This window comes from Phascolarctos cinereus, unplaced genomic scaffold (assembly GCF_003287225.1).
Source record: "Phascolarctos cinereus isolate Bilbo 61053 unplaced genomic scaffold, phaCin_HiC Scaffold_726;HRSCAF=1367, whole genome shotgun sequence".
Taxonomy (NCBI): Eukaryota; Metazoa; Chordata; class Mammalia; order Diprotodontia; family Phascolarctidae; genus Phascolarctos; species Phascolarctos cinereus.
Window position 1 is genome coordinate 165,090,893 of NW_027556098.1, and position 17,930 is coordinate 165,108,822.

The window sequence follows — 17,930 nt, forward strand, 5'->3', positions numbered from 1 at the left end:
TGGACATTGGGATATGATGATGGTGTAAAGGACCAAGGGAGCAAGGCTACTTAAGGTATGGCAGGTTAGTTGCTTTGTCGAGATTCTTTTTATCAGAAAGATTTGAAATACAATAGTTGGAGATGAACTCTATTGCCAATTGTGTCCCTGCCCCTGCACTCATCCTGAGCTACTAAACGAACTGATTGCTATGAGTCTCCTCTGGTTAATTTTCTTCCATAATGGTGGTAACTTGCAGCTGAGGCCATATGACGTTACAAAATTATTGATGCAATGTTAGCCACTCTTTTGGATTCCATATCTATTTTGTTCTCACAGCAAGATCAAGAGCAAGAAATGGGTTAGCTAGGGACAGGCTCTGAATCCCAGTCACCCTTCTGAACCATGTGGGCTATTAATTGGGTGTTCTGTTAATATAGTAGGTGCCCATGAAATATTCAGATCCCTAACTGAGTTATTAAATGGAATAAACTTGCTGGGTAGCCTGTTACCAATTGTATTTATTCTGCATTTTTCATTCCAAGTTCAATTGCAAAATTAACCCACAGCTATTTCTTCTCAGGAACTGGAGAAATATATGATTTTAATCATCCTTTCTTCAGCCGACTTAGACAAATTTGGCATTGGGAAGGCAATGATTATATTTCTGTAGTGAGAAATATCTCTTTAGATCAAGGTAACTAATGAGAGATTCATTTCCCTTTATTTACTTTCTCATTTGAAAGTATCATCATCGGCTGGAATTGCATGGTGAAACTGACTTAGCTTTTCCACCAACTACAATGTTCCTCAGCCCTGAACTCCAGACAGTGTTTACAGTAAATTATTGCAAATGCTATAATGTATTATCAGTAAGAACTGTACCTTTGAAAAAGTTTAAAAGTTAAGTATATTTAATGATGCCTAACATATTTTATTGGCTGTGTTTAACAAAAGGCACTAGGCTGCAGTTGTTTTTGACAAGCATGAAAACATCACAGCATGAGACTGCAGAAGGAATTATGTAGAGAAATTACAAGTGATCCATCTCTCAATGAATTATCCACCTCAATAGCCTGCAGAACTCAGCTACCAATTAACACCTACTTTATTACATGTTGGGATGTACTTAATAACTTTCATGTGTTTATGCACTATTACCTTGACTGATGCCTCTTGTACAATTAGGCATAATTGGCATATCAATATGCAAAAGTTAAAAGGATTAACCCTCTTAAAACTAATGAGCATTTCTGTATCCAGCTGCTAAATGAGACAAAATTAGCATTTTTCACTTTTGGGCAGGATTTTATCATGCAGTTTCTCATTGTTGATATTACCTTGTTACATAACTTTAGTTTAGGGGGTTGTATGCTTGACTGTTAGAGAGTAAGAGTTTGGTGAAGTTAAATGAGATGTAATTATCCTAGCTTCCATTTCTGAATTCTTAGTGTGGACCATGTATATTTCTGGGTAAGGAATGAAAAAAGTTACTTTGGATTATGTCTACTCAGTGCATAATCACATAAAAGGGGTATTTTCGCTAGGATATGTCATTTCACCAAGAAAACTTGGCTCAGATGTGAGATATTGAAAGCTTGCCATGGCACTAATTTCCTTTCTGTCTCAGTTCTTTTCATCTCTTTTTGCCATGCACAATTTTCTGACTAGATATTGACAGAATGAAAAGTATTTTGGCATATTTATTCAAACAAGCCTGTTAAAGTTATCTGCTCAAGCCAAACTAAGAGCCCAATTGGGGCAGAGGGTAGTGGTAGTAGTGGTGGTGGTGGTGGTGGTGATGATGATGATGATGATGATGATGATGATGGCAGTGGTGGTATTGGTGGCAGAGGTAGAAGATAAAGGCAAGGAGATCATTGGATAGTAGAGTCAGAGCTAAAAGGAACTTTAAAGGTCATCAAATGCAACAACATTTATTTATAGATGAGGAAACTGAGGTCCAAAAAGGTTAATTCACTTGCCCAATGAGCACAAGTAGTAAGTGGCAGATCTCATAATGAATGCATGTAGGTACTCAATTAAAACATGATTTCTGTACAAAGTGAACTGAAACTTTTGTTTGAACCAGGCAGTGATAGATTTAATCTCATCCAGAATGAACTTTGAAATACTTTGATAACATCTTGCTGACAGTCGTCATTAGGTGAAGCTTTATGAGGCATCTAAGTGGAGTGATGAATAGAGTACAGGGACTTGGAGTGAGGAAGACCTGAATTTGCATCCCCCTCTTTGGCACTTACTAATAGACAAGATAGTTACTGTCTGTAGACTACAATTTCCTCATCTCTAAAACAGGGATAATAACAATACCTACCTTACAAGATTGTGATGAGGATCGAATGAGTTACGATATGTGAAACACTTTGCAAAATTTAAAGTGCTATATAAATGTATATTCATCATGTATTTGTTGATAATAATGTTGATAATCACTTCAAAAAAGTGAAAGATACTTAAATATTCAAATAAACTATGATCTCATCAGTATGGGTGTTTCCTACAATTTTAGAGATTAAAACCTAGCCTTTTCTGCCCAGTATGAGACTTGCATATTTTCATATTTTATGTGTTTACTGAAATTATATATATATATATATATATATATATATATATATATATATTGATTAATAAGAAAAGCACTTAGTGACTTACTTTGGGATTTGGAACACAATTTAGAGCATAACGTATCATTGTCATATCAGTATATATTCTGTGTCCTGATCCATAGATTCAAGTAGGTAAATATATTAGAGGGTATAGTAGCCATATTAATTTGCACCTAAAATGTGTGCATGCGTATGTGCATCTATTAAGCTTATTCTATTTTTCTCTCCTTAACTTCCTGGAGGCAATTTAGATGGAGGAAATCAGTTATCAATGTCCCTGTTATTATTGTATTGCTAATCTTTTAGAAATATATTAAATATGTCTCCTGTTTCCTTTAGATACCAAGTAATCATTTTTCACTTGATCAATAGAGTAAAGCCTTTGTAAAATTAAAATAGCAGTCTGATCACTACTACCTGGGAAATGGTGTGGAGCGCCAGAGCATATCAGTGGAAGCGATCTGGTAACCTGTATCGACAGGGAAGAGCTCACTGGTCTAAGTAATCAGTAATCACTTCCACAGCACCCAGAATTTATCTGTCTCAAGGTGGACTGATTCTTCTATTCCATAGTGTGACAAGATAGGCAAAATATTCAGCTTGTATAAATGTAGAGGCAAGTGAATTGTGCCCCTTTAAAGGCTAAAAATGCTAATATGCAATACAGCAACTAGCTCATTTGAAAGGCTTAATGCGGTTTCTCATGCTTTCTAGTTGGTCTTATTTATAATAGGAATGTGCTAGCATACTAGGCAGTTTAGAATAGATATTAATGAAGAGTTTAAATAGAGGAAATCATGAAACTGCAAACACTGGCTTTAGCAAGCAAGAGCAGTTTCTACATCTAATGCTGGTATCTCCTCCACAAAGCTGTATGAATATTCACTATTTTCGTCTCTTAAATCAAACTAAAGTTCATCACTTCATTCATAACTGATGCAAATAATTCCATATCTCTTTATTGGTATTCTTATTGAGACTTAGGGGTCTCATCATTAAAAAATGTTAACATATCAGAGCCCTCTTTTCTGCTACCAAACAGCCTGTGTTGTTTTATTTCTTCTTTTTTTAAAAATATGTTATTGGGAAGACAGGAAACACTTTTCTTTTGTTCCTTATTCCTGTGATCATAGAATACTTGCCAAAGTTGTGGCTAGCCAAAAAGGCAGACATAAAAATTGCTAAAAATATAAGCCTTCTGTTTAGTAGAGTTTTGGAGAAATATTATGAGATTGCTGAGCTTGTCCGTGTTTACTTCAAATCAAGCTTATAGCCAAGTATGAGGCTTTGTTTGTATAAATTGTCCTGAAGTGGATCCTGATATTTAATTAAAATGACACTAAATCACATTGAATTGATAAGACTTGGCATCTCCAACAAAGGTAATTGCCCGTATTGGTTTTGTACAAAAATAGAGCTGCTTGGAAAATGTGCAGCCAACACAGACTGTCAACTCCATTTATAGATCGATATGTGAAAACCATTGATCAGGCAGGCATGTGTAACAGTAACACTTTGCATTTATTTGTTTTTTTTTTTATACCACATTAAGGCTTACAGGATTATAGGCTTCCTAAATATTTTGACTTCCTCATAAATATATTATCTGTTGCATGTTAATTAAATGAGAGTCTGCAGCCATTTCTAAAATTGTTTTTAGTTTGATGATTTCCTTTTATTGCTGTGGATCGTCTGATCTGGAAATGGATTAGTTTCCTTCTGCATAAAGATTATTAAGGCTTATTTTAATGTGCCCTATTTAGTGTAAGATGTTGATGTGTTCCTGCTTTGAAAAATATAGATACTGACAATTATTTCCTCTTAGCAAGTGGCTGATCATCTTTATTAACTGGGCATTCTCAGCATCCAGCATAAAATTATTTCCTGGCACCAGAGCACAATATTATTTTGTCGGGTGATTCAGAAAACTCATCTTGTTGATTTCTTCTGATAGACTTGTCTCTGTCTTTCCTTGATACATATGCATATGTCTGTCATATCTGACTTTTCAGTACAGAGATCTAATCAAACACTCCATACAAAAGAAGTACGTTAGGTGAGGTAAAATAGTGTTCTAAACAAAGATGATTTGTGTCCTGTTTCTCTCATTTGAGGCTACTTCCTACGGGCTCACTATACAGGCTGCTATCCGCAGTTAACTCTTTTTTATCTCATCGTTGTAAGGACAATGTTTTGTTCCTAATCGCTATGGGACAGTGGAGGACAGCACATGTAAGCCATTTTGGTTTTCAAGGAGAAGCTAAAGCCTGGTGGAATGAGGCTCAAGCAAGATCTAAACTACAGATAGTACTTTGCAATAATGTTTCTTCTAATGGCATTTTCTTTGGCCTGGAGAGGTCAATTTTGTTGTGAATATCTTTTAATCCTGCCTATCTACATTTGCAAGTGTAGCTTTCAAGATAATAATACTCCTGCTCTTGCCTTCCTACACAATATCACCAGTATAACGAAGGAGTCAGAATGTCAGAAATAGTAAAAGTGCAGGTGACGTCAGGCTCAGGCATTACCAAAGCTAACCGGTCCAGTGTATTTTCCATACAGACAAAAAGCTTTAATAACTGGACTTTTGACCTTTCCACAATTTGCTGTAGGATTGGGGGAAAAAGATTAAAAAACCTTCAGTGCTTTTTATTTCCCTTTGCTCTTGCAATCCCACATCATCTCATGCTGTGAAAATCTTTACTCTGTTTACTAAGCACAAATTAGGCTTGCCAAAGGTTGAAAAAGTCTATTAGTTCAATTTAGAGGCCGGCACTTCAAAGAGCTAGCTCTGGTCTTCCAAAGGAGTGTCAGTCTGTGCAGGGCCTGGGACGATTGAAACTTGGACATAGCTAAATTTGTTTGTGATGTCCTACTGATTGAGCAGGGCTATGAACGTACATGAGATACATTTTTTAAAGTTAGTCCTCTGATTACTAATTTGAATCCCAAACTCTAACCTTGTTAGCATCTGGACTTATTTCCATAATAACAACCCCTTCAGAACCTACAAAGTAATGAATAATTGACAACAAATGAAATGTTTTGATAGTTGTCGGCACAAAGCATGTTTAATGTTTTGTGTTGCTTCCTAGCTAATTATGTAGATGACACATTTGTCAGACCTTGACTGCCATTAGAAACGTGTTTCCAGAGGGGAGAAAAACAGGCTATTCATAGAGTAATTAACTAGAATGCTCAATGACCTGTGAGAGATTCAAATAGCTGCCAGTTCAGACATTGTTTTGTTACAGAAGCAGAGGGGTAATTAAAATTCCAAATTACAGTGCTATGATGAAGCATTTGTTTGTTGACAGTATACTCTTACTCTAGTTTGTTAATTCTTTTTTAAATTGCTTCTAATCCATTTTATAGCTTTAGGAGTTCCGTCTTTGAATTTACTGACAACTAATATTATGGTAAATTGTTCTTCAGTGGAGTACTGCATGCTTGGCAGTTCCATGGGAGCACAAGGTGGGTGGGATGGAATAGCTATTCTTTCCCTAAACTGGCATACCTTATGCTCTCATTGCAACGCACGGACCACTAACAGGGAACATCTTGTTAAATATTATGTTCCTAATTGTGCATTAGGAAAAATGAGAAGGTAGGGAGTAAAGGATTTTTTTTTTTTAAAGAACAGGGTATTCTAGAGAATAGTATTTAAGAGAAAACTATCCACAGCTCCAGCGAATGATCTTGAAGGGTATGTTGGGATAGAGGGATTGACTTGACTGCAGAAGATGCAACAGTCCGCAGGAAAAGCCTGACCAAATCACACAAAGCATGGCACACTTCACATTAGTGGCTTCCATCTAATGCCAGTGCCAATATGAGGAACCGCGGTTATCATAAGCTAGAATGTCTTTTCAGTGAGATGGTGGGGATAAAGAGTGGTGGAGATTGTTTCCAAATCCAGCGTTTTCAGGTTGTCCAACCAAAAATGATATTCAAGCTCATTTTAAAAAAATGCTATTTGCTAAAAGTGGGAATAGAGTTTTATTGAATAGATCTGACAGAAGTAACATGGTGTTTGATGCCGGGGAGTTGACAGCGGCATCGAGTGAGCTCTGATTATCCTGAAGACACTGTCAGCTAGGATTGATTTCCACTTTCTCCGTTTATGTAACGGTTCCTGTAATACAGCTGACCCCGCATCATGTTACCTTGTCATTTCTCTGCATGGATCAAGACGAGATGAGCTGAAAATAGCTAGACACTGACCTTGAACTTGCCAGAAAAGTGAAAAGTGACAGTGGTGGTTTTTTTTTTTTTGAGTTCATGTACAAAGATGAAGGCGAACTCTGATTCTGTTGAGTTCACTATCATGGCACAAGGGGGCAGAGCAGTACTAGAGATTCCAGGTAAAACAGATTCCACAGGCGCATGTGATAACTCTGAGATCTGAGAATCAGAGCCAGAGGTCTCATTTTTAAATCTTACTATAGACATAAAGGAGAATTACTGATGAATCAAAATCTTAGGTCCCGTAATGTTCATAATCAGTCATTTGAAAGTATATATGCTAATTAAAATGGTTACCTAATACCCCATATGGCATCAACCACACTCCACCATCCTCCAAATCAGGCTGTTTTCCCCCCCACATTCCCTGCTTCTAATACCTTTCAATCTTAAAATAATTTGGAAATCTAATAAAAAACATTTGGAAACATACTGTGTATGAAGTTTGATGAAACTTTAATTTAAAACATGCTTTTGTGTGGGGAAGCAGGGAAGAATATTTTAAAAACTGTATTAAATACGAAAAGTTAAAGAATGGTCTTGTGAAGATTAGATGAGAGAACAGTAGAAAACATTTAGTTTGAATGAGACAATTCCTCACCTTAATTTACAGATAAGAAAGTGAAGATCAAAGACATGTTTTCTTCCTTTCGTTGCTCTTCCTTGTCCATCTCTAAGCATCTGCAAATAGCAAAAATAGATCGGGGAATTCTGATTCACAGTTTTTCCTATATCTATGTAAAATAAGCTTTCCCTACCTAACAATAACCATTTAGTGACTTTTTTTTTTGGAGATTATCACTGTGAAATACTATTTTTAAAAACATATACATCATGATGTATATGCAAAATATTTGATTAAATATCTGTCTCTAAATTCATATGATCATGGCATTAGAGATGGAAGGGACTTTATAGGTCATTTAGGTCATTTTACATAAAAGTGAACTGAGGCCTAGGAAGATAAATGTCTTGTTCAGTTCATATAGCTATTAAGTGGCAGAGGTGAGATTCACACCTGGGTCCTCTTGCACAGGATATAATTTCTGTCTTATAATTAGCACTATTTCTATATGCACAGTTTCAAAATGAACCAGAGAATGGAATGTTAGGGGAAAAGTTCAAGGGAACATACTTGGATATTGATCAGAATCTTTATCATCCATTTATCTTTCTATCCCCCCAAATGTCTAGAAAATTGTTCATGTCCATACTTCACCTCTGTAGATATAGCTTGGGATATGCTGAAGCTCCTAAGACATGCAGAATAAGCTGAAGTAGTTTGATGAGATTCTGGTGGATCGCTAGAGTTTAAGGGGTGAAAGAAAAGAGTGAACACAGCATCGAGGGGTCTATTTGCAGCTATTGTCTTCATGTGATAACAATTCTATTGGCATTAGCCAGACTAGAAAGAGCAAACTTTCTTCTTCCCCCTAACTCAAGACTGCCGTCTAAACCTTTAAGTCCTTCTGTTTGATTAGGATGCCCAGACTTTAGTCTAAAAGCACATACTGCCTGAGTTACAGTTCCTGATGACATAGACTGCATCACTATAAATTTAGGCTACTAAATGCAAAAGTTAAACATGAAATCCATTCTGATTGCCTTATAAGAGCAGTTTGTACTCTACTCACACTCACTCCATTTGTACTCTACACAGATTTAGGGGGTTGGGGGTGGGTAGACCCCATCTCTCTTGGGGGTTGGTGAAAGGCTTGAAATGGCTTTCTAAATGGGCTATTAGCCCCTATTCCTGAGGTACAGGCTGGCTCAAAGGTGTTAGCTGCTGAAACCCTTCCCCAGAGTTTTTCTTCCCTTCAGTGTTTGCATACTTTTAGTAAGGGACTCCAGTCCCTGATGTTTTGAGATTCGGTTTATTGTTACCATCTGTTTAATTACCCTCTCAGGTTTGTGTTGGAAGCATGAAAGTATTTTATCCAGCCTCAGAATCCCTGTGTTTCTAAAGAGATGTGGGTAAAGTACACGTCAGTTTTCAAAGAGCACATTAAAAACTGATAAACAGAACCATCTCCAAAAAATAAAATGTAAGGAAATGGCATTATTTTTTGACATTAATGTGTATTGCTCATAATTAGCAAATGTACAGTGATATGCCACTGTCCCAGAAATAACACCTTTTTTTTAACATATAGTCTTGTATACTTCCTTCCCCTTTTGAGATGATTGATTTTTATGATTCTTATTCACTTACAGTGCATACATACTATTTTTATTAGAGAAGTGGTATGGAATTTAAGCAAGAGCAGAAGATAGGGATGGAATATGTCAAAGAGGTTTAGGGATGAGCTAAAGTTTTAAATGGAGAAGCAATGTAACAAAGACAGGGCAAAAGAGCTTCTGGGCTGAAATAACACAGGGGGGAAGCAGGGAGATACATTATCCTTATTGTTCTTTTTGGATTTTTTTCCAAGCAACTAAGGAATTTTCAGAGGCGGAAACCCACGGAGTCACCATTGCATTTGCCTTTTCACCTGATATTTTATTTTGGTTTCACATACTTGTGCCTGCAATCTAGCAGTTGAAAATCACAAATCAAATAAATCAGTCTTGGTTATCTGTATCGTTTTACAGAGAAGCATGAGGATACAATAAAAATACGTATCAAATTGTGTTAGGGCTTGGCATGGAGTTAGGGAATGACTATCAACCTTAGATATTTTAGAGGACTAGTTCCTTAATCAAATATGGAATGTGAAACATTTGCTTTTTTAATGAAGGAAGCTCCAGCTAAATTTATTGAATAATAAGTAAAAACAATTCAATGGTACTCTTTGAAATGAACATCTTGTCTGGGGTTTCATGATTACATTAAGACTTTTTAGAGTGCATTTGAAAACATCCTGAAATTATAATCTGATTTTTATAATCAATGTAATGAACAAAAATTTTGATGTTTTTCACTCTATTGAAGAATCACTGTTGATTTCAAAATGCTACAGCATCAAAAAACATGCAGTACATAGCATAGAGATAATCACAGACTTCCTTCAGCTACTTTTGGGCACCTGACATGCTTTGCTTCCCACAGGGAAAAAAACAAAAACAAAAACAAAAAACCTCAACTGTTTCTTTAAATCTCCAATGAGAAGGGACATGTGTCTCCTTGCATTGAGTTACATTATATCATATCATGGCACAAAGTGACCCAATATAGCGTGACAGGAGAGAAAAGCAACTCTTTGTGTGTGTGTGTGTGTGTGTGTGTTGTATTTGCTGTAATTTAAACACAAAATGCAAGGCAGAAACAAATTATTGAGGCCTACTTTTAGAACAAATACTTTGGATAACAGATTTTTTTGTTCTTTTCAAAGTTATTTAACCCTTCATAAACTTGAGGTAAAAATATTTTTGATCACCATATTTCAACATAATTAGTCCTTTTTAATCCTATATAGTTTAATTTAGTCTTTTAATAACATGATTCTAAGAAGGGGTCTGTCTTTAGGTTTCACCAGACTGGTAAAGGGGTCCAGGACACACAAAAAAATTAAAGACCCCTGCTTTAAATAGATCTGTTAGAAGCAAACTGCATATTCAAGAATGGAAGTACAGCTGGTAATTCAGGTTAATCTATATACCTCAGTCTCAAACTGGGAAAACAAATAATTAATAAAATCTGTATTGAAGTTCATGATCAAGTGTTATCTGGCTGTACCTAATGATCCATCATTTACAGTGGTCCTACGTATTGATTACACACTGACTATGACTTACCTTTTTATGGAGACTTCCTCTTTTACCATGAATTATTGACACTGTTAATGCCAATAACACATCAATAAATATTCAGGAAAGAATTTGTGGATGTGCTCTCCTTAGCCTCCATGTTCCTGACATCACAGTTCTAAAATGGAACCCTTGGCATTCTCTTCTTGGTGAAAACACCACATGACAAAGACTCAGCTTTCATTACGAAGAGAATAGGCATTGTGGGTCCTATTTTTATACATCTATGGCCTTCCGTTCTTTCTCATTTTGAGTACCAGATTGGAGATAAAGGGCTATGAATGCTTTCTGTGTTCTGTTTCTACATGTAGAGATACATTAGTATATATTTGTGCTCTGTGTCATAGTTTGTATTCAGTGTGCATTACATTTGGATATGTAAGCATTTATAAGTATTGCCAGGAACTCATGATCCTGATGACAATCCTTTTCCTTTAAATCTACTCCCCAAAATAATGGTAAAAATAGCATGTTTCTATAACACTTTATAAAATGTTTTCCCTTTAGACTCTGAGTTCCTGGAGAGCCAGGACTGTCTTTTACCTTTCTTTATATCCCTAGCATTTAGCTCAGTGCCTGGAACAGGATAGTTGCTAGTTGATTGCCTGGCTGATAACACTGTAAAGGTGATAGCAAAAGTTTTATTATTGCTATACTAACAAAGCTCATTGCTGACCCAAGGGAGTTCATGTCCTTGCTTTCTTTCACTAAGTGGCCTCCTTGGCTCTGGGCTCATGTTCTCAGACCTGAGTTCTTTCTCTCTATACTCTCTTGGCTCTGTATAGCCACCTCAGAGCCCTGGGGAAAATTGTTGAGGCTTAGGTTTGGCTCATACTTAGGTTTCCCCGAAGGGGAATATAATCCACAATAATGAGAGATCTCACCTAAAAACTGTTTCTCTGCCTCCCTCCCCCACTGATTGGCCTAATTGATTGACCCTGGTTTCTCTAAAGTGGCTTCTTTCCGTTCCCTCCTCTCCCACTTTTCACAACCAACATTTGGGAGTTCTAGAACAAAGTGCCCCTGGAATTAATTGGCTTCAGTGTCTGTGACAGCTAAAGTCCCAGCCAAATGGAACATAGAACCCTTGGACTTGGTGAATTTCAGCTAAGTGCCATTATATCCTTGCTACATATCCTTGCTGTGTTAGGGCCAACTAAACCTCCTTGTGTACAATGACCGGTGAATGCCTCATTTTATCCCTTTACATCCAATGGTCACTATGCTCAGCAAAAGAAACACAAAGCAGACGTGGTCAAAGGCCTAAGGCCCAGGCTTAAGCTTTCCTAGGCAGCATCTGTACTCGTTGCTATTGGCATCACTGCCAGGGAGGAGAGGGGCCCTTCACTCTCTGCAGCTCTTCTCTCCATGCATAGGAGATCTTTAAGAGAATGTGCCGACCACCTGAGGTAGGGGTGTAATTATTTCTTCTTTTAAAGTTTTCTGAGTGAGTGGTTTTTTAGCTCTGTGGCCAATCCTTCTGTTGCTTCTCCCTCCCCCTGCTATCATCACAGAACCCACTGTACCATCCCGAAGTACCAAATCTTTAATCACTAAAGCCAACAGAATTGTCCCAGAGTCCTACAAACTGGGGGAGAGGGAAGGTTGAGTTGATTAAACCCATTACATTCCCACTCTACCAAAGAGGAGACTGAAGCTCAGAGATGAAGTGACTTGACTTGTAACACATTTTGTTTGTGTCAGTGGAGGGACTTGAACATGGGTCCCATCTGAAGCACTAATGTCATTTCTTCTACAACACAGTGCTTCCTATTTGAAATCCTATGAGATTTCCAATAATTTCTCATGATATTTTTCATTTACAGAATAATTGCACATTCTTCAAACTCCAAAGATGTCCCTTGTTCACACTAATGTCCTTCTAAACACATGGCGACTTGTGAAGTAAAGAACACAGATAAAGAGATTATGGCAGGCTTATGTCTATAACAAACGAGTTCTTGAAGCATGATAGGTTTACATTTTAGGAGTTAGAGTGAAAAATAAAGTAATATCCAAACATTAGAATGAGCTAGCCAATTAACTATTTAAAATGTTACATTTCAATGCAATTTAAAAATCTATTTATGATCTATATTACTTAAATTTTGTAACAGTCAACTTTTAACTTCAACTATATGAAAATAGTTTCTTTTATAGATTGTTTTTCAAAGTCTGGTTTTTATATTAGAAACTTGCTTTCCCCAGAATTTTTAGAAACACAAACTCTATCTCTCCATCTCTACTATCATCGTAATCTCCCCTTTCTGTCTCATCTAATCTTTGAGAATGCTATCTAAACTCCATTCTTCTACTTCCTTTCCTCTCACTCCCTTCTAAATAACATGTGTTCTGGCTTCCGGCCTAATCATTCAACTGAAACTGCCTTCCATAAAGTTACTAATGATCTCTTAATTACCAAATCTAATGGCCTTTGCTTATCTTTTTTTGACCTCTATGAGATCTTTGACATTGTAGATCACCATCTCCTCCTGTACACTTCCTCCTGTCTAGATTTTTGTGATATTGCTGTCTCCTGGTTTTCCTCCTACCTATCTGACCACTCTTTTTCAGGTTTTTTTGTTTTGTCTTGTTTTGCTGAATCTTCATGTCATAATGACTAACTGTAGTTATTCCCCAAGGCTTTTTCCCATGCCCCCTTATCCTCTCCCTCTGTACTCATCAGCTCCCATGGGTCCAATTATCTTCTCTATGCAAATGATTCCCAGATCTTTATGTCCAAATCTAATCTTCCTTCTGTGCACCAGTCCTACATCACTAACTGTCTTTGGAACACCTCAAATTGGATGTCCCAGAGTCAACTCAAACTCAACATGCACAAAACAAAACTGTTTAACTTTCCTCCCATAAGCTCCCCTTCTTCTCATCTTTCCTATAACTGTTGAGGACTCCATCATTCTCTTAGTCATCTAGCTTCCCAACCAACCTTGATGTCGTCTTTGACTCCACTCATTCCACATATCCAATTTGTTGTCAGATTTGGTCATTTCTACCTTAATTTCTTGGGTGTTTATAAGTATAAATATATAGGTATGTATACATACACATACACATATACACATATAGGTATGTATGCATATATATATGGCAGCTAGTGGGTAGAGTTCCAGGCCTAGAGTTTGGAATATCAAGTTCAAATCTGGCCTCAGACACTTAACAGCTGTGTGACCCTGAGTAAGTCCCTTAAGCCTGTTTCCTTATCTGTAAAATGGGGATAAAAATAGTACCTACTTCCCATAGTTGTGAGAAATAAATGAAATGACACATATATAGTACTTTGAAAACCTTAAAATGCTATATAAATGATGATGATTATGATGGTTATGGTAGTGGTGGTGGTGGTGGTGGTGGTGGTGGTCTTTGTTATTAAAATGGGAACTGTAGAGGACAGGGACCATGTATGCAACCCCAGCATTTAGCACAGTGTCTGACACCTAGTGAACACTTAATAAATGCTTTTCGTTGACTGATTATATACAGATTTAATCACTAGATGAAATTGCTGTCCATATACCTGATCTTATCCTATATATGAAACAGTGGGGGAAGGTACATGCTCAATATACTTGATTTCACACCAGAGGGAGCTCTGGGGAAATGCCAACCTTACTGCACTGAGAACCAATGCCCTTCTCTCCCACAGTTTCACCTCTCTCTGGATAGCCACATCCTTTTTTAAGTCCATGGATGCCATCAGTGTGAATTTCCCTAATCAGAATAGTTTGAAGACACCATCTCATAGGAAACCCTTTGGCTAATCCCTGAAGCTGTTTTATATGACTAAATCGCAGTTATGGAACCATGTCAGAGTGACACTGGTCAGATAAACAGAGCTGCTTAACTGTATACAGCATCATTCATTCATGTATGTTCATTTATTTTTATTTGTTTACTTCTTTATTTATAAGCATAGAATCACCTAAAGGAACAAAATTAGAGCTACATTTAAATGATTACAATTCAGGCTATGGAGCTGCAGCTTTTCCCAGGTATTGTTTCAATTTTGACTTTCTATCTCTTAAGTCAGGGTGACATAGGAGACAGCTGCTCTTGGAGGCAGGAAGACCTAGATCTCCTGTCACATACTGACTGTGTGACCTTGATCAAGTCACTTAGCTTCAGTGTCCCAGCATCTCTCTAAGACTCCAAGTTGCACAGAAGTTGCTGAGATACATTGGTAGAGGGTGTTTCCTCAACAAGATATTGCCTGTACTAGTGAAATAAATCACTTGTCCAATCCATAGCCTCTCTCTCCAACTGCTGGCACATAGTAGATACTCAAATGTCTATTGATTGATTAAAACAGTTTCCAAATGTCAAGGCATTCACAGCTGTGTTTATGGTGAGTTGTTGGGTGAGTGGGAGAAATGAACATCCCAGATCCCAATGCTGTCCCTTTTTTTTTTTTTGCCCACACTTCTGTTTGTAGGAAGCAACCTCCAATTCTCTCTGACTGCCTCTAAGTACACAGTTCTTCATCTGGGCTGAATAGACTTTGATCTCACTGCCTGGCTTGCTCATTGCCTGTGGATCTGTGGAATATAGTCAAGGGCAAGCCAGACACAAAAGAACATTCTCTGGCCTGATTGCTGTCTTGTGTTCTGTTTCCCTCTTTGCCCTTGTAGCAGAGATCTGTGTCATTTCCATCTATTTGTCTTCTGATCTGCCCTTGCTTCCTCCTTCTCTGCTCCCACAGTCATCTACAGAGGGCAGGAGACAGCTAGGGCACTGCAAGCGTGCACAATTTTTTATTGAAAACCCAAACATTCTTGTTGAAGAGGTCAAGGGTCTTTTCCTATGAGAGATGGCTGCCTAAGAACTTCAAGTCCCAGAGTTCCTTAGTCCTGTGTTAGGTGCTTTGCTTGCAAAGCAGTCACGAATGGTACCTACTGAATAGATACAATCTCACTAGGTTAGTATCCACTGGACCTTGATTCAAGGCCTAGCTCTACAAAATAACTAGCTATGTGTCTTTTAGCAAGTTATGGTGCCTTTTAAAAGTTTTCCTCCCTGTAAAATTGAAATAATGTATATGATGTATTACATGCCAAGATGTTACAGCCGATTTCTTTCTTGTGGTTGAGGCAGGACAATAGAATGAAACTGAAGAGCATGCACTACATTTAAAAGTGCTTGATAACAAGCCACATTCTCCCCACTTTGTTCAAACCTTGTTAACACTTGAAGAAATGGAAATTTCCAGGGCAGAAAATCTTTGCGTCATCAAACTCTGAAATCAATACTGACATCTACTTATCCTAGCCTATGGCACCTTTGAAATATGCATTATTAAGTCAAAATTGTCCCAACCTGGACTAGTTGCAGTTGGTTAAAAAGACAAAAGAATTGGCTCTGGCTTAACACAAAGTGCCTCTCACCTCCTCCGGTTTGTTCCATCAAGGACTCTGGAGTGTATACTGAAAAATCATTATTTTTGAGTTCTGGTCTTTTTGTATTTCTATTCTTCCTTGGTAGTTGGGGAGAAATTGCAATGTGAATAAAGACAATAGAAAACTTTGAGGCAGGGTACACTCGAGGCTAGATTCTGATCTCCGTTGAACCCCTTTATAGCTGTGTGATCTTGGGCAAGTCATTTAACTCTTGTGGCTTCAGTCTCTTCATATGTATAATGAGGAGGTTGGGCTTGATAACCTCCACTCTCTATTCCAGTCCTACTTCTATGATTCTATGACTGTTCAGGGCACAGAGTACTGCCAGAGAGAAAAACAAATTCCAAGTATAACTGGGCAAAATGCTGATGCTCTTTCCACTAGTTAGACCCCTTCCTGTATCCTTTTGGAATCTTTACCTTCTTACTAGCTAGGTGATTAAATAGACTCGGAGAGAAGAAACTTTTTTTTTTTTAATGAGGCAATCAGGGTTAAGCGACTTGCCCAGAGTCACATAGCTAATGAGCATTGTGTGTCTGAGGCTGAATTTGAACTCAGGTCCTCCTGACTCCATGGCCAGCGCTCTATCCGCTGCACCACCTAGCTGCCCCAAAGAAGCAAAGTTTTTCAAGATCACCTTTGCTGTTCTCCTTGTCATCCTTGCCCAAGTCCCTGTTCCACATAAGGGAAAGCTGTTGCTTTTCATATAAGAAGCACTTAGTTGTTTGATGATTTTAACTTTACTGAATTGAATTCAGACTGTATTTGCTTGCAGTTAAGTTCTTTCATCTTCTTATTTAGTATGCTTTTTTAAAAAAAAACCCGAGTCTTAGTTTTGTAAGACAGGCGAGTAAGGTTGTTGGCTACAAAGCTTGAAGTTAAGCTTTGTCTAAAGTTTAATATGTTTAAACAGCATCTATTATATATCATACCTTACTCCTCCAAACGAGTTTTCTCACTTCTTGTTTAATTTTGATTGTTGGGTATTTTCAATAGTTTAAAGTTTAAATTCAGATGTATTTCCAACTTCTTTTTATATTCCTCTTGTAATGAAAATTGTAACAGATGTTTTATGGGAAACATCTTTTATTTGCATTTGTATCTTTATTTGTTTTGACATTTCTATGACTTATTGACTTTAATAAAAAGTATTTCATATGAAAAGGTAATTTATTCTGCTAAAAATTTTATTGAGCTGTTTCCAGGTAAAACAGAGTGATTTCCAAGTAAATTAGGATGTTTTTAAAGCCATATGGGAAAGAAAGTCTCTTATCATGTTAGAAAATGAAAAATGAACCTACTAGGTAATATATAGTATTTCACATGCCCTTCATTAACTAAATTAAAAAATTTAATTAGCCAATGAGTTATTTTTCATTTTAGCTAATTAAAAGTTAAGATGAAGTAAGAATGGATACTTTTTAAATAGATTTATTAATCTTTTATTTTTTATATAGATTTTCACCTCTAAAAAAACTCTTTGCAAAATCACCAAGATTTTCCTCCATATCCTACCCTCTTTCCTAACAACAACAAAAATTTTATAAGAGTAAGAAGAATAAATCAGTATGTGAAAAAAAAAATCTGACAACATAAATAAGGTAAACTCTACTAATTCCCCACCTCTACCTCATAGCTCTTTTTTGAGGCCAACCTTATTCTTTATAATTTTTCAACATTCTTTTTTAAAAACTATATTTGGTTATTATCGTTTGCCCTGCTCTATTGGTCTTGGTGCTGTCATTGTGTATATCGAGTTCTTGGCTCTGCTTATTTCACTTTATGGGTTTTCATACTTTTCTGCTTTCTTCATATTCAATATTTCTTAAAGAACAGAAATATTCTATTCTATCAGTATTTAGGCATTTCCTAAATGATGGCCCCCCCCATTTTGTTTTCAGGTCTTTACTACCCCCCC

General features: G+C 36.9%; 1 protein-coding gene across 7 annotated transcripts in view; it reads left to right on the forward strand.

Moving 5' to 3' along the window:
• ARHGAP15 (Rho GTPase activating protein 15) overlaps positions 1-17,930 on the forward strand; it is an 826,255-nt gene that overhangs the window by 37,243 nt on the left and 771,082 nt on the right. The window lies entirely within an intron of this gene.